Below are 13310 nucleotides of genomic sequence, written 5' to 3'. Positions count from 1 at the left end.
AAGCAGTCGCTAACTGCTGTTAGCGACAGCTTGCTAATAGGGCGATAAAATTATTGCCGCTTAGCGGGCCGCTAAAGCGGCGATAATCTCATATCACCCGCCTTGGTAATATGCCGCTCAATCTCCTAGATGTGGCGAGACATCACCTGAAATCTGTGCAAAATGCTGGCGAAGTTGTGGGTCTGTTTGTCACCTACAATGTGGAGAAGTGTGGCTCAATGATTAGAGCGGCAGACCCTGATGCAGAGGTCTAGCCCGGGACCAGGGTTCAATTCCCCGCTTCGGCGGGTCTTGGGCTCAAAATTCCACGGACCTGATAATTCTCGCCTCGGTACCTATTCCAATCATGGAGTCCCACTCTGCAACTCTGGGCAATAGCTTGCTTAATCTCCACAACGGCCCCCACAATGCTAAGGATGCCTGGCCTCCACCTTGGGGGTGTCCAGGAGTGGACGCCTCACAGGGAAAGCCCGGATGGGTTCCACAGCGGTATTCGTACAAGCGCCTTGAGACCCTTGCGGGTGAGTAGTGCACTATACAAATATCAATTTACATTACAATCCTGTCAGCTGGCTCAGAGTGGGAAGGAGAATACCTGGCCCTGCAGGAGGAGAGACTGCCAAGGTGGAGAAGGCAAACTGTATTCCCAGTGTTTTGAACACACTGAGAAATTCTGACTTGCATCACAATTGTAAATGATAACAACACAAGTTGAGAGACATGTGTTGTGTGTGAAACATTGATAAACAAAGTAACAGTGATCCTGTGTGGACTGCCTGTAGTGTGACTGGGTGGACTTGTTCTGCTGCTGCCTCAACATGCTGAATGACCTACAAGAATAAAAAAAGGAGCCTTAGTGGAGAACCTTCCTAATGGCCAAAAGGATGCAACTGCCAAAGGTGACCATGTGATGACATGACCTGCTGTGCTGTTCTTTCCCAGTGGCAAAAGTCAGAGACAATTCCACTGCCCTTGATCCTGCTACCGCTTACAAAGACACTGAAGGTGGAACCATAAAGAATGCACCACCCATCTACACACAAAGCAGCATCTCACCAAACATGTAATATCAGAACTGAGATTTAAAAAAAATGAGAGACTGTCTTGATAAGCCTACCATTTAGAGAATAACATTTGACAGCATGAACTTTTTTGCTCAGCTCAAGATCTGAATGAAGCGACCTACGCGTTAGCTAACATTTTAGTTTCTTGAACAGCCTGATAGTGAGCTCACATTGTTGCCTTATTCTTGCCTATGATATTTTGTCGCTGTGAAGACAATGTATATTTTTTGGACACTTTAGGAGCTGTGTTGCGCCACTGAATCACCATTAATTTGTGTTGTATTTCATTTTGTTGTGAAAGGATTTACTTGGCCCAGTTAGCAGAGCCATAGTAGGTTGTATCCTCCTTGTTGTTCCCCCTCCATCATCCCACCTACGATTTAGAGAGCAGTGGTAATTTCTGCAGGCCCAACAAGGCATCGTGGGCCACGGTGTGCCTGAACACAGTCTCTGCAATAGGCGGCAGGGGCCTAGGCCTGCAAGCTCCACCATCTATCTGCATCATCAGCTACCCGTAGGGGTGGACTGCAACCCAGATCAACAAAGCATCTGCAGATTGTGCTGATGTAGGCCCATTCATACAGAGGATCTACACTGGGAAGATGGCTGATGAGGCCCTCAATGCTCCTGCTGAACCAGGTGCTCTAGCATTCGTTGCTCGCCCCACCGGAGCTGGGAGCACACAGCTCCCTGACAGCTCTCCAATTGTTTAGTGAACTTGTTGTCCCAGCCACCACATCCCTTAGATGGCACGATCAAGAGAATACAACTGCTCCATTTTCCGAATGAAAAACCCTACAAAGTATTTGAGTCTCTCTCACAGACTAGCACCGATGATGACTACAACAATGCTATCAGAGTGCTAAATGTGCATTTAAATCCCCAGGCTGAACCTCGACTTTGAAAAATTCAAGAACCAGCAAGTTCACCTTGGTAAGTCGAAACTATTGCTGCATTCTACACACATCTAGGTAAGATGGAGAGCACATGCACAGAGATAACCAGGCCAGACAAGTCTGGGCCCAAATCATACAGGTGTGCAGGTTCACAGTGCTCCGGCAACTAATAGATAATGCTAACCATTTATTAAACTTGAGGATATCCTGATGTTAGTGAGAGCCCACATACTGTTGGCACTCTACACCAGGAAATGTAAGTAGCACCGACAAAGAACTCAACAGCATCTCACTCCGGGAAGCCACTACCCATCAAAATAGGGTCAGTGGATGCCCTGCAGACTAGACCAACCTCAAGACGCATGAATGTGGCCAACTGTGGCACCTGCTGTAGGAATTGTGAGATGGAAGACCAAGCATCAGAGAAATACCCTGCACAAGGGAAAATGTGCTCCAAATGCTGGAAAGTTAATCTCTGTTCCTGCATCTGACACAGTGGTGAGTGGAGGCGGACGCCAAGAGTAAAAACTCCACCATATACAGCGATCTGCAATCTCACTCTCAACATGGGTGGGAGGCTCAAGTACAGTGATGCATCATTGACATGCAAAGACCAAAAAGGAGAGATTAACGACAAAGAAGATGTGTTCCTTATTTTATACACCTCACTTGCAAGTGGTGACATGTGACCCCAGCCTATTTTCTGAGATCTAGACAAGTACCAAAGATCTCATCGACACTGGGGCATCTGTGATGTCATGAGCATGAGGCAATACAATCACCTGAAACCACGGCCCATGTGGTCACATAGTAAGACCAAAATATATACGAATGGAGGCTAACACACTCTACCGTTTACATAGCTTAAAGAAGCACCATTCAAGTTCCATGTCACAGGTTAAGGTGAAGATACACTACTAGGGTACCACACATCAGAAAACCTTGAATTAGTCTACAAATATTCCATTGGCTATGATGCTGGAAGGGATTGCTGTGAAGCTAAACATCAATATGTCATTCAAGCCAATGGTGTGTCGACAATGGAGAATACTCTTTTATCTCCAACCATTGGTGAAACAAGAGTTAGAAGAGCTCAACCGCCTTGAAGTGATCGAAAATGTATCTGGGCCCACTAAAGGTGATTGCAGAGATGCCCAAACAGCCAGGGATGATCAGGTTGTGTATTGATCTGCATCTCCAAAACAAACGAGAGGGGTCCTACTCTGCCAAAGGAACAGGACGCCACTTGACACAAAGTCTCAAAAAATAGATCCCGTGGGAAGTCTACGTTGCACACACCACTCTTTGCTTGTTTACTCTTCTCGCAAAACCCAATTATCAACTTATCACTGTTCATTCATCCAACAGGAGCTTCATGTAGTAGCAAATTTATCAAATGTAAAACATGTTTATTTATTCACTTATACAGTGCAAATTCAATATAACTCAATTTAAAAATAGATCAAACACAACAAGTCAATAGCTTTCAATTTAAAAACAAAAGTGCGTGAAAGTGTAAAAAAACAATATTCACAATCAAGTTAAAATACTTTGCAGGTGTCAGAAGGCTCAATCTCTTCGCAGAGGAAGTATAGATGCTAGTCCCAATCGCCCACCCTCCAGTGTCTTCGCCACCAAGAGCAAATCCACCAGCGAGGGGGAAAAGGGGAAGTGGAAGAAAGAAGAGACACCTTGAGAACTGCTGTCACCCTCAACGACTGTGCTTCTGCTGTCTGTTCCAGAGGGGTGCCTAATACACAGAGGGGGGAAGAGAATAAACAACAACCCACCTTCTAGCAATTCTCTCTATTTAATAAACAAAGCGTATCCTACCAGTCGTCCTCAAGATATTGCTACTATTCATATTGATTGGTAGTAACTGTTGGGAAGCTTCATGCCTGAAAAAGTACTAACTATCATTACTGTGGGTTCCTAACTTGTTTGCTAACCCCTCCCTTAAGGACCAACTGTAAATAACTGAAAACTTCCGGAAATTGCCTTAACTGGGATTCTTTGCAGAGGTTCTGGCAGTTATTCCTGACTCTGATGAGTATACGTACGGTGAATTCCTTCTACGCGCAAATAGGTACAAGGTAGGCAAGAGGGGAAAGGGTAAGCGAGGGAAAGCGCAAAAGGGTCAGCACAGCTTTATTCAAGTTCGCAGCCAAAGAGGGGGAAGTGCCGCTTAGCTTACTGTCACTCTCCTTGTCCACTGCTACTTCAGTCCCGGAGTCAAGAGGAACCTTACGCTGAGTCGGTCCAGGAAGCTGCTAGCGGAAAAGAACCTCACTCCTGCTGCGGTAGACACGGCGAAGCTTCGAGCTGGTGAAGTTCCCCTGCTGCCTCTGGAACTCTGGAAGCCTTTTGGGAGATGGGAATAATTCTGCAGGGATATATTTCTAAACTCTGCAGAAAACTACAGGGAAATTATATACAGGAATTACAATGGCTCTCTCTGCCTTCCCGCAGATAAGAAGCCGATTCGGGACCTCAACGAATTGCCACAGACTCTGCCAACTCCTGTCATGAACATAGACACGGAGCCCCGGACTCAAGTTGCTACCTCAGGAACCAAAGCAGTTGAAGTGCGCAGTTGCTAAACAGCGCGTGGCACACATCAACTAGACCATATGCTAACTCGAGGTTTTCCTCAATGGCCACAGCAGCGGCCATTTTAGGAAGGACACTTACATTTACTGCAGGGAGAACCTATATACACTGTAACAGAGAAAACCTATTTTAAAGGCACAGATACCATACATTTACCTGACTGGGTTTTGCTATAGTCCTCACCCTATTCACTAATTTAGGAGCATAAATAGAGGCTAATCGCAAAACCCTGACAGTAGGACTAAATCTCACAAATCATACTGTCCCTAAAAGGGGCAGGTTATAATTAAAAGTGACCAAGAAGCAACGCGTTTTGGTGGTCTCACTGGTCCGACCACCTTCTTCAGGCTTTTAAAAATGATAATTTTAGCATCACAGCACTTTGAATATCTTAATCTGCGCATATGATGCACAAATGGGGGCAAGACCTCCCAACATCCAAACTTCTCGGGTAGTTTCCCTGCAAGGTTTCAAATTCGTCAAATCAGATTAGATTTCAAATTTCTTTACGGAGCAATCAAGGAGTATGTCGTCTTTTATGTTATTATTATTTTGACTTGCAGGCTCTTTATTGGGGATTAACAAATCTCTGCGTCTGCACGTATCTCCTTCTCCAGTGACACTGGAGAAGGAGATACGTGCAGACGTGGAGATTGTGAATTGGGAATATTGTTGTTTTACACTTTCACACACTTTTGTTTTTAAATTGAAAGTTATTGACTTGTTGTGTTTAATCTATTTTTAAACTGAGTTATAATGATTTTGCAATGTATAAGTGAATAAATATTTTTTTTTACATTTGATCAATTGGCTACTACATGAAGCTCATGTTCGATGAATAAACAGTGATAAGGTGATATTTGGGTTGAGCAAACAAGCAAAGAGTGGTGTGTGCAACGTAGAATTCCCAAAGGGATCTATTTTCTGAGAATTTGATATGCATCTCCCCAACAGAGCAATCAAAAGAGAGAGGCACATCACCCTAACAACGGATGAGATGATACCAAATATCAACACTGTCGAGTGGTTCTCAAAATTGGGCCTTAATGCAGGTTACCATCAGCTGCTACTGGACCCCGAATTTCATTATATCATGATGTTTAAACACATCTGGGCCTACGAGGATTCAAGCAGCTCAACTTTGGAATCTCACAATCTAAGAGTCCCTCTCCGGACTGCAAGGGGTGATGAACATCAGCGACAATATCCTAGTTTATTCTGCTACCCCTCAGGATCATCACATTCACCTGATAGCCAACCGACAGTGCATCAGTAATCATGAACTCACCTTGCACCAGGACAAGTATTTATTCTTTGAGTTGCAGATCGAGTTTTTTGTTTAGGCCTTCTTGAAGGACGGAATGAAGGTCAACCCATTGGAAGTCAGAACCTATCCAGCTTGCCCCTGCATCCGGAATGTAATAATCTCCATCTCGACTTCTATGGCAGGGAATCGAAGGTGGTCATGAATCATAAGCATATGGTCACTCTGTTAGGTGGTACTGCACCCCAGAGTCCCCCTTGCTTGGAAAGGGCAGCTGTACAATTGCAGCAATACTGATTTACCTTACTGAGACAGAACATTCTGCTGACTTTTTGACCCCTATCTTACGGTGCTTATGCATGATGGCAGTCTCTCTACAGAACCTGAAGTCAAAGAATATGAGTGGATAGTCGCCCACATTGCGTGTCCAAAGGCTCTGATGGTAGAGGGGATTGGTAAAGTCACAAAGGGCAATGATTGCTTTCAGAAGGTCATTGCCACTATCCAAGCAGGGGTCTAGAAAACGTTACTGCAGGATGCTAACCATTAGAGAGCCAGGGACAAACACCAGCTGTCCGAATTATGAAGGGTGAGGGATGAGCTGAGCATGTCGTCAGGTCAGAGGGTGTGTTCTTGAGAGGTGACCCGGTATGTTAATTTCTGGGGCCCTGTACCACAGTGTGGTGGATCTTGCACACAAAGGGAACCAAGAGATTGCAAAAACCAAGGTACGCCTGCAACAGGAATTGTGTTTTTCAGGACTTAATGCCACTGTTGATGGCAAGTTGGCACATTGCCTCATGTGCAAGAGTGAGCCGATCTCAGTGAAAACAGAAGATCCCTATGTAGGACCCTGGACCAGAGTCTATTTGGGCTTTGGATGCTTCCCAGATGGATTCATTTCAATGGTGATCATCAATGAACATTCAAAATATCCAGTGGTGGAAGCGAGGGAGTCTACAGCATTCAGTAAAGTTGGGCCCCTGCTGGAAAAAACCTTTGCAACTCTGGTCTCTAGAGAAATGCACGCAGATAATGGACATCCATTTCAGGGAGCAGTATTTCGAGGGTTTCTGAAAAATCTAGGAATCTGTCAATGGAAGAATATATCCCAATGGCAACAGGTCAACAGGGACATAGATCGAATTCATGCGCACCCTCAACAAGACTATGAGCTTCACCACTGACGAGGCGACCAATCCAGAGGTCAGCATACACTGGTTACTGTAAACACCTTGGAAGTTGCGATATCGGCGCAAGGGGAGAGAGGAGGCAAATCACTTGCCTAAAAAGGGAGACTTGAAATGACTTGCACCCCTCTAAGGAACTGCGAAGGAGTGGGGCCCACCATCCAACCTGGTTTGGGGCATCACTTGTTGCCGGAGAGGCCCTATCACTGGATGGGTGAGATGTCCGGCAGCCTCAGAGGTGGAGGAGGAGCAAGTAAGCACCTGGTTGGGAGTGGCCGCAATAACAGCTTAAATGTCAGCAGACCCCCAAAACATTGTTTTAACTTTTGAAACGGGCACTGAGGAAGCTATTAAAGCGAAACGCGTCTGCCTTGCGTTTCATGGTTGCTGTACACAGAGAGCGGGTAATTAATAAAGTCAGTTGCAGTTTATCCCGGAGCTGTCTCGCGCTTTTGTCCTTACCTGGAGAAAGACTGGCTGTTATATATATATATATATATATATATATATATATATATATATATATATATATATATATATATATATATATATATATATATATATATATATATATATATATATATATATATACACACACACAAATATATAAATATATTTTTTACATCTGCATAAAAAATAAAATGTACAACAAATAAACTGCACAAAAATGCCCAATATATCTAATTTAATTATACAGAAGAAGCATACAATATATGAAAATATGCTTTACTAAAAATAGCTTCAACATTTCATGATGTATATATATTGAAATATAAAATTACATTAAAAACACATAATAATAATATATATTCAAACAATAATCATTACAAAAAACTAAATAAATAACAATTATACTATTCCCACTCCAATTTATGCTATAGCAGAGAAAGCAATAAACTCACGCTAGGTAAAATGTACTATTCTTGCTCCAGTCAGTGCAACAGTAGGGAAAGAGTTGGACCCGGAGAGGTTACATTTGCTATTCCCACTGCAGTCTGTGCAACAGCAGGGAAAGCATTGGGCACAGGAAGGGTAACATTTTCTATTCCCACTCCAGCAGGTGCAACAGAAGAGTTGGACTCAGCAGGGGTAAAATATACTATTACCACTCCAGTCAGTGCAACAGTAGGGAAAGTGTTGGACTCAGGAGGGATACAATTTACTATTCCCAATCCAGTCAGTGTAACTTTAGAGAAAGCGTTGGACTCTGAAGGGATAACATATACTATTCCCTCTCCAGGGGGTGAAACAGTATGAAACCATTTAACTCAGGAGGGGTAGAATTTACTATTCCCACTCCAGATGGTGCAACAGTAGGTAGAGCGCTGGACTCAGGAGGGGTACAATATATTATTCACTCTCCAGTGGGTGAAACAGTGAAAGGGCTGAACCCACAAGTGGTAAAATTTACGATTGTCACTCCAGTCTGTGCAACAGTAGGGAAAGCGTCGGACTCAGAAGGGGTATCATTTACTATTCCCACTCTAGTCAGTGCAAAAGCAGAGAGTGGACAGTTCACTTCAAGCAAATAACATATTTTAATAACTATTAAATAACAAAAAATATAACAATATAAATTCAATAATTATGGGCCTAGTTAGGATGTTGGTCGGGACATCCTTGGTTTGACTATCGACCGCTGTATTACGATTACGTCAGTCAGAAGTCAAACTGGTTGGTTATTCCGGCTGGCATCCAACGGGATCAAGGTGCCCATTAGCCAGTCGGAAACCGCAACATAATCCTTTAGGGACGGCTTTTCCACCGTCTGGATTAAGAAGTTTCAGTCAGGCTTTCCATGTCTGGCTTACTGACATGGAAAGCCTGTTAGAGAGTGACTTAGGGGGGCCCTAGCGGGCCCCCATCACTCAGCTGCCTCTAGTTGGAGGCCTGGGGGGCACCTATGGTGCCCCACTGTAAATCCCTGCACCGTGTGCCAGGCAGGGATTCACAGACCCTCCATTTCTCTATGGGAGCTTGTGCTGCGGCTGGTTTACAATCAGAACACAAGCTCCCATAGAGAAATGGGAGTTTGCGACCACATCATGTTGTGCGGAACCGCCGACCTATTGTCAGTCAGTTCTCACACCGAGACAGTGTCAAGTTGATGCAAGTCCGCCCGACATCCTAATATGCCCCTATAAGTCAAAATGTTAACAAAAACAAATTGCACAATGATTACAATTTTTAGTAATTATTACCAATTAAAATAAATAATATTAATTTAATTAAAATACCACACTATAGTCTCACAATCATAGCAGCCGACAATTAAAATGTAATTGAAATTAAAAAGCATAACACAATTAACATATTATGTAATAAATTAAACTATTTCTAATCAATATATAAGTAAGTTTAAATGTATTATTGCGTAAATAACTTACCACCCAAAACCTCCACAAACTAGACAATGCAAATATAATAATTTCACAGTTTACATAATTATCAAGTAAATACTTATTAACAAATTAACAATTAATCATCAATAAATTATGTCTTCATTAACGTCCCACCCTGTACTCCTAAGGCCTAACAACCCACACCTAACATATATCTTAAAAATTATAAGAATCACACAAATAATTATGGGCCTAGTTAGGATGTTGGTCGGGACATCCTTGGTTTGACTATCGACCGCTGTATTACGATTACGTCAGTCAGAAGTCAAACTGGTTGGTTATTCCGGCTGGCATCCAACGGGATCAACGTGCCCATTAGCCAGTCGGAAACCGCAACATAATCCTTTAGGGACGGCTTTTCCACCGTCTGGATTAAGAAGTTTCAGTCAGGCTTTCCATGTCTGGCTTACTGACATGGAAAGCCTGTTAGAGAGTGACTTAGGGGGGCCCTAGCGGGCCCCCATCACTCAGCGGCCTCTAGTTGGAGGCCTGGGGGGCACCTATGGTGCCCCACTGTAAATCCCTGCACCGTGTGCCAGGCAGGGATTCACAGACCCTCCATTTCTCTATCGGAGCTTGTGCTGCGGCTGGTTTACAATCAGAACACAAGCTCCCATAGAGAAATGGGAGTTTGCGACCACATCATGTTGTGCGGAACCGCCGACCTATTGTCAGTCAGTTCTCACACCGAGACAGTGTCAAGTTGACGCAAGTCCGCCCGACATCCTAATATGCCCCTATAAGTCAAAATGTTAACAAAAACAAATTGCACAATGATTACAATTTTTAGTAATTATTACCAATTAAAATAAATAATATTAATTTAATTAAAATACCACACTATAGTCTCACAATCATAGCAGCCGACAATTAAAATGTAATTGAAATTAAAAAGCATAACACAATTAACATATTATGTAATAAATTAAACTATTTCTAATCAATATATAAGTAAGTTTAAATGTATTATTGCGTAAATAACTTACCACCCAAAACCTCCACAAACTAGACAACGCAAATATAATAATTTCACAGTTTACATAATTATCAAGTAAATACTTATTAACAAATTAACAATTAATCATCAATAAATTATGTCTTCATTAACGTCCCACCCTGTACTCCTAAGGCCTAACAACCCACACCTAACATATATCTTAAAAATTATAAGAATCACACAAATAATTATGGGCCTAGTTAGGATGTTGGTCTGGACATCCTTGGTTTGACTATCGACCGCTGTATTACGATTACGTCAGTCAGAAGTCAAACTGGTTGGTTATTCCGGCTGGCATCCAACGGGATCAAGGTGCCCATTAGCCAGTCGGAAACCGCAACATAATCCTTTAGGGACGGCTTTTCCACCGTCTGGATTAAGAAGTTTCAGTCAGGCTTTCCATGTCTGGCTTACTGACATGGAAAGCCTGTTAGAGAGTGACTTAGGGGGGCCCTAGCGGGCCCCCATCACTCAGCGGCCTCTAGTTGGAGGCCTGGGGGGCACCTATGGTGCCCCACTGTAAATCCCTGCACGGTGTGCCAGGCAGGGATTCACAGACCCTCCATTTCTCTATGGGAGCTTGTGCTGCGGCTGGTTTACAATCAGAACACAAGCTCCCATAGAGAAATGGGAGATTGCGACCACATCATGTTGTGCGGAACCGCCGACCTATTGTCAGTCAGTTCTCACACCGAGACAGTGTCAAGTTGACGCAAGTCCGCCCGACATCCTAATATGCCCCTATAAGTCAAAATGTTAACAAAAACAAATTGCACAATGATTACAATTTTTAGTAATTATTACCAATTAAAATAAATAATATTAATTTAATTAAAATACCACACTATAGTCTCACAATCATAGCAGCCGACAATTAAAATGTAATTGAAATTAAAAAGCATAACACAATTAACATATTATGTAATAAATTAAACTATTTCTAATCAATATATAAGTAAGTTTAAATGTATTATTGCGTAAATAACTTACCACCCAAAACCTCCACAAACTAGACAATGCAAATATAATAATTTCACAGTTTACATAATTATCAAGTAAATACTTATTAACAAATTAACAATTAATCATCAATAAATTATGTCTTCATTAACGTCCCACCCTGTACTCCTAAGGCCTAACAACCCACACCTAACATATATCTTAAAAATTATAAGAATCACACAAATAATTATGGGCCTAGTTAGGATGTTGGTCGGGACATCCTTGGTTTGACTATCGACCGCTGTATTACGATTACGTCAGTCAGAAGTCAAACTGGTTGGTTATTCCGGCTGGCATCCAACGGGATCAAGGTGCCCATTAGCCAGTCGGAAACCGCAACATAATCCTTTAGGGACGGCTTTTCCACCGTCTGGATTAAGAAGTTTCAGTCAGGCTTTCCATGTCTGGCTTACTGACATGGAAAGCCTGTTAGAGAGTGACTTAGGGGGGCCCTAGCGGGCCCCCATCACTCAGCGGCCTCTAGTTGGAGGCCTGGGGGGCACCTATGGTGCCCCACTGTAAATCCCTGCACCGTGTGCCAGGCAGGGATTCACAGACCCTCCATTTCTCTATGGGAGCTTGTGCTGCGGCTGGTTTACAATCAGAACACAAGCTTCCATAGAGAAATGGGAGTTTGCGACCACATCATGTTGTGCGGAACCGCCGACCTATTGTCAGTCAGTTCTCACACCGAGACAGTGTCAAGTTGACGCAAGTCCGCCCGACATCCTAATATGCCCCTATAAGTCAAAATGTTAACAAAAACAAATTGCACAATGATTACAATTTTTAGTAATTATTACCAATTAAAATAAATAATATTAATTTAATTAAAATACCACACTATAGTCTCACAATCATAGCAGCCGACAATTAAAATGTAATTGAAATTAAAAAGCATAACACAATTAACATATTATGTAATAAATTAAACTATTTCTAATCAATATATAAGTAAGTTTAAATGTATTATTGCGTAAATAACTTACCACCCAAAACCTCCACAAACTAGACAACGCAAATATAATAATTTCACAGTTTACATAATTATCAAGTAAATACTTATTAACAAATTAACAATTAATCATCAATAAATTATGTCTTCATTAACGTCCCACCCTGTACTCCTAAGGCCTAACAACCCACACCTAACATATATCTTAAAAATTATAAGAATCACACAAATAATTATGGGCCTAGTTAGGATGTTGGTCTGGACATCCTTGGTTTGACTATCGACCGCTGTATTACGATTACGTCAGTCAGAAGTCAAACTGGTTGGTTATTCCGGCTGGCTTCCAACGGGATCAAGGTGCCCATTAGCCAGTCGGAAACCGCAACATAATCCTTTAGGGACGGCTTTTCCGCCGTCTGGATTAAGAAGTTTCAGTCAGGCTTTCCATGTCTGGCTTACTGACATGGAAAGCCTGTAAGAGAGTGACTTAGGGGGGCCCTAGCGGGCCCCCATCACTCAGCGGCCTATAGTTGGAGGCCTGGGGGGCACCTATGGTGCCCCACTGTAAATCCCTGCACCGTGTGCCAGGCAGGGATTCACAGACCCTCCATTTCTCCATGGGAGCTTGTGCTGCGGCTGGTTTACAATCAGAACACAAGCTCCCATAGAGAAATGGGAGTTTGCGAACACATCATGTTGTGCGGAACCGCCGACCTATTGTCAGTCAGTTCTCACACTGAGACAGTGTCAAGTTGACGCAAGTCCGCCCGACATCCTAATATGCCCCTATAAGTCAAAATGTTAACAAAAACAAATTGCACAATGATTACAATTTTTTGTAATTATTACCAATTAAAATAAATAATATTAATTTAATTAAAATACCACACTATAGTCTCACAATCATAGCAGCCGACAATTAAAATGTAA

The sequence above is a fragment of the Lissotriton vulgaris genome, chromosome 8 (assembly GCF_964263255.1).
Source record: "Lissotriton vulgaris chromosome 8, aLisVul1.2, whole genome shotgun sequence".
Taxonomy (NCBI): Eukaryota; Metazoa; Chordata; class Amphibia; order Caudata; family Salamandridae; genus Lissotriton; species Lissotriton vulgaris.
The sequence above is the reverse complement of the archived record's forward strand: the minus strand, read 5'-3'. Positions refer to the sequence as shown.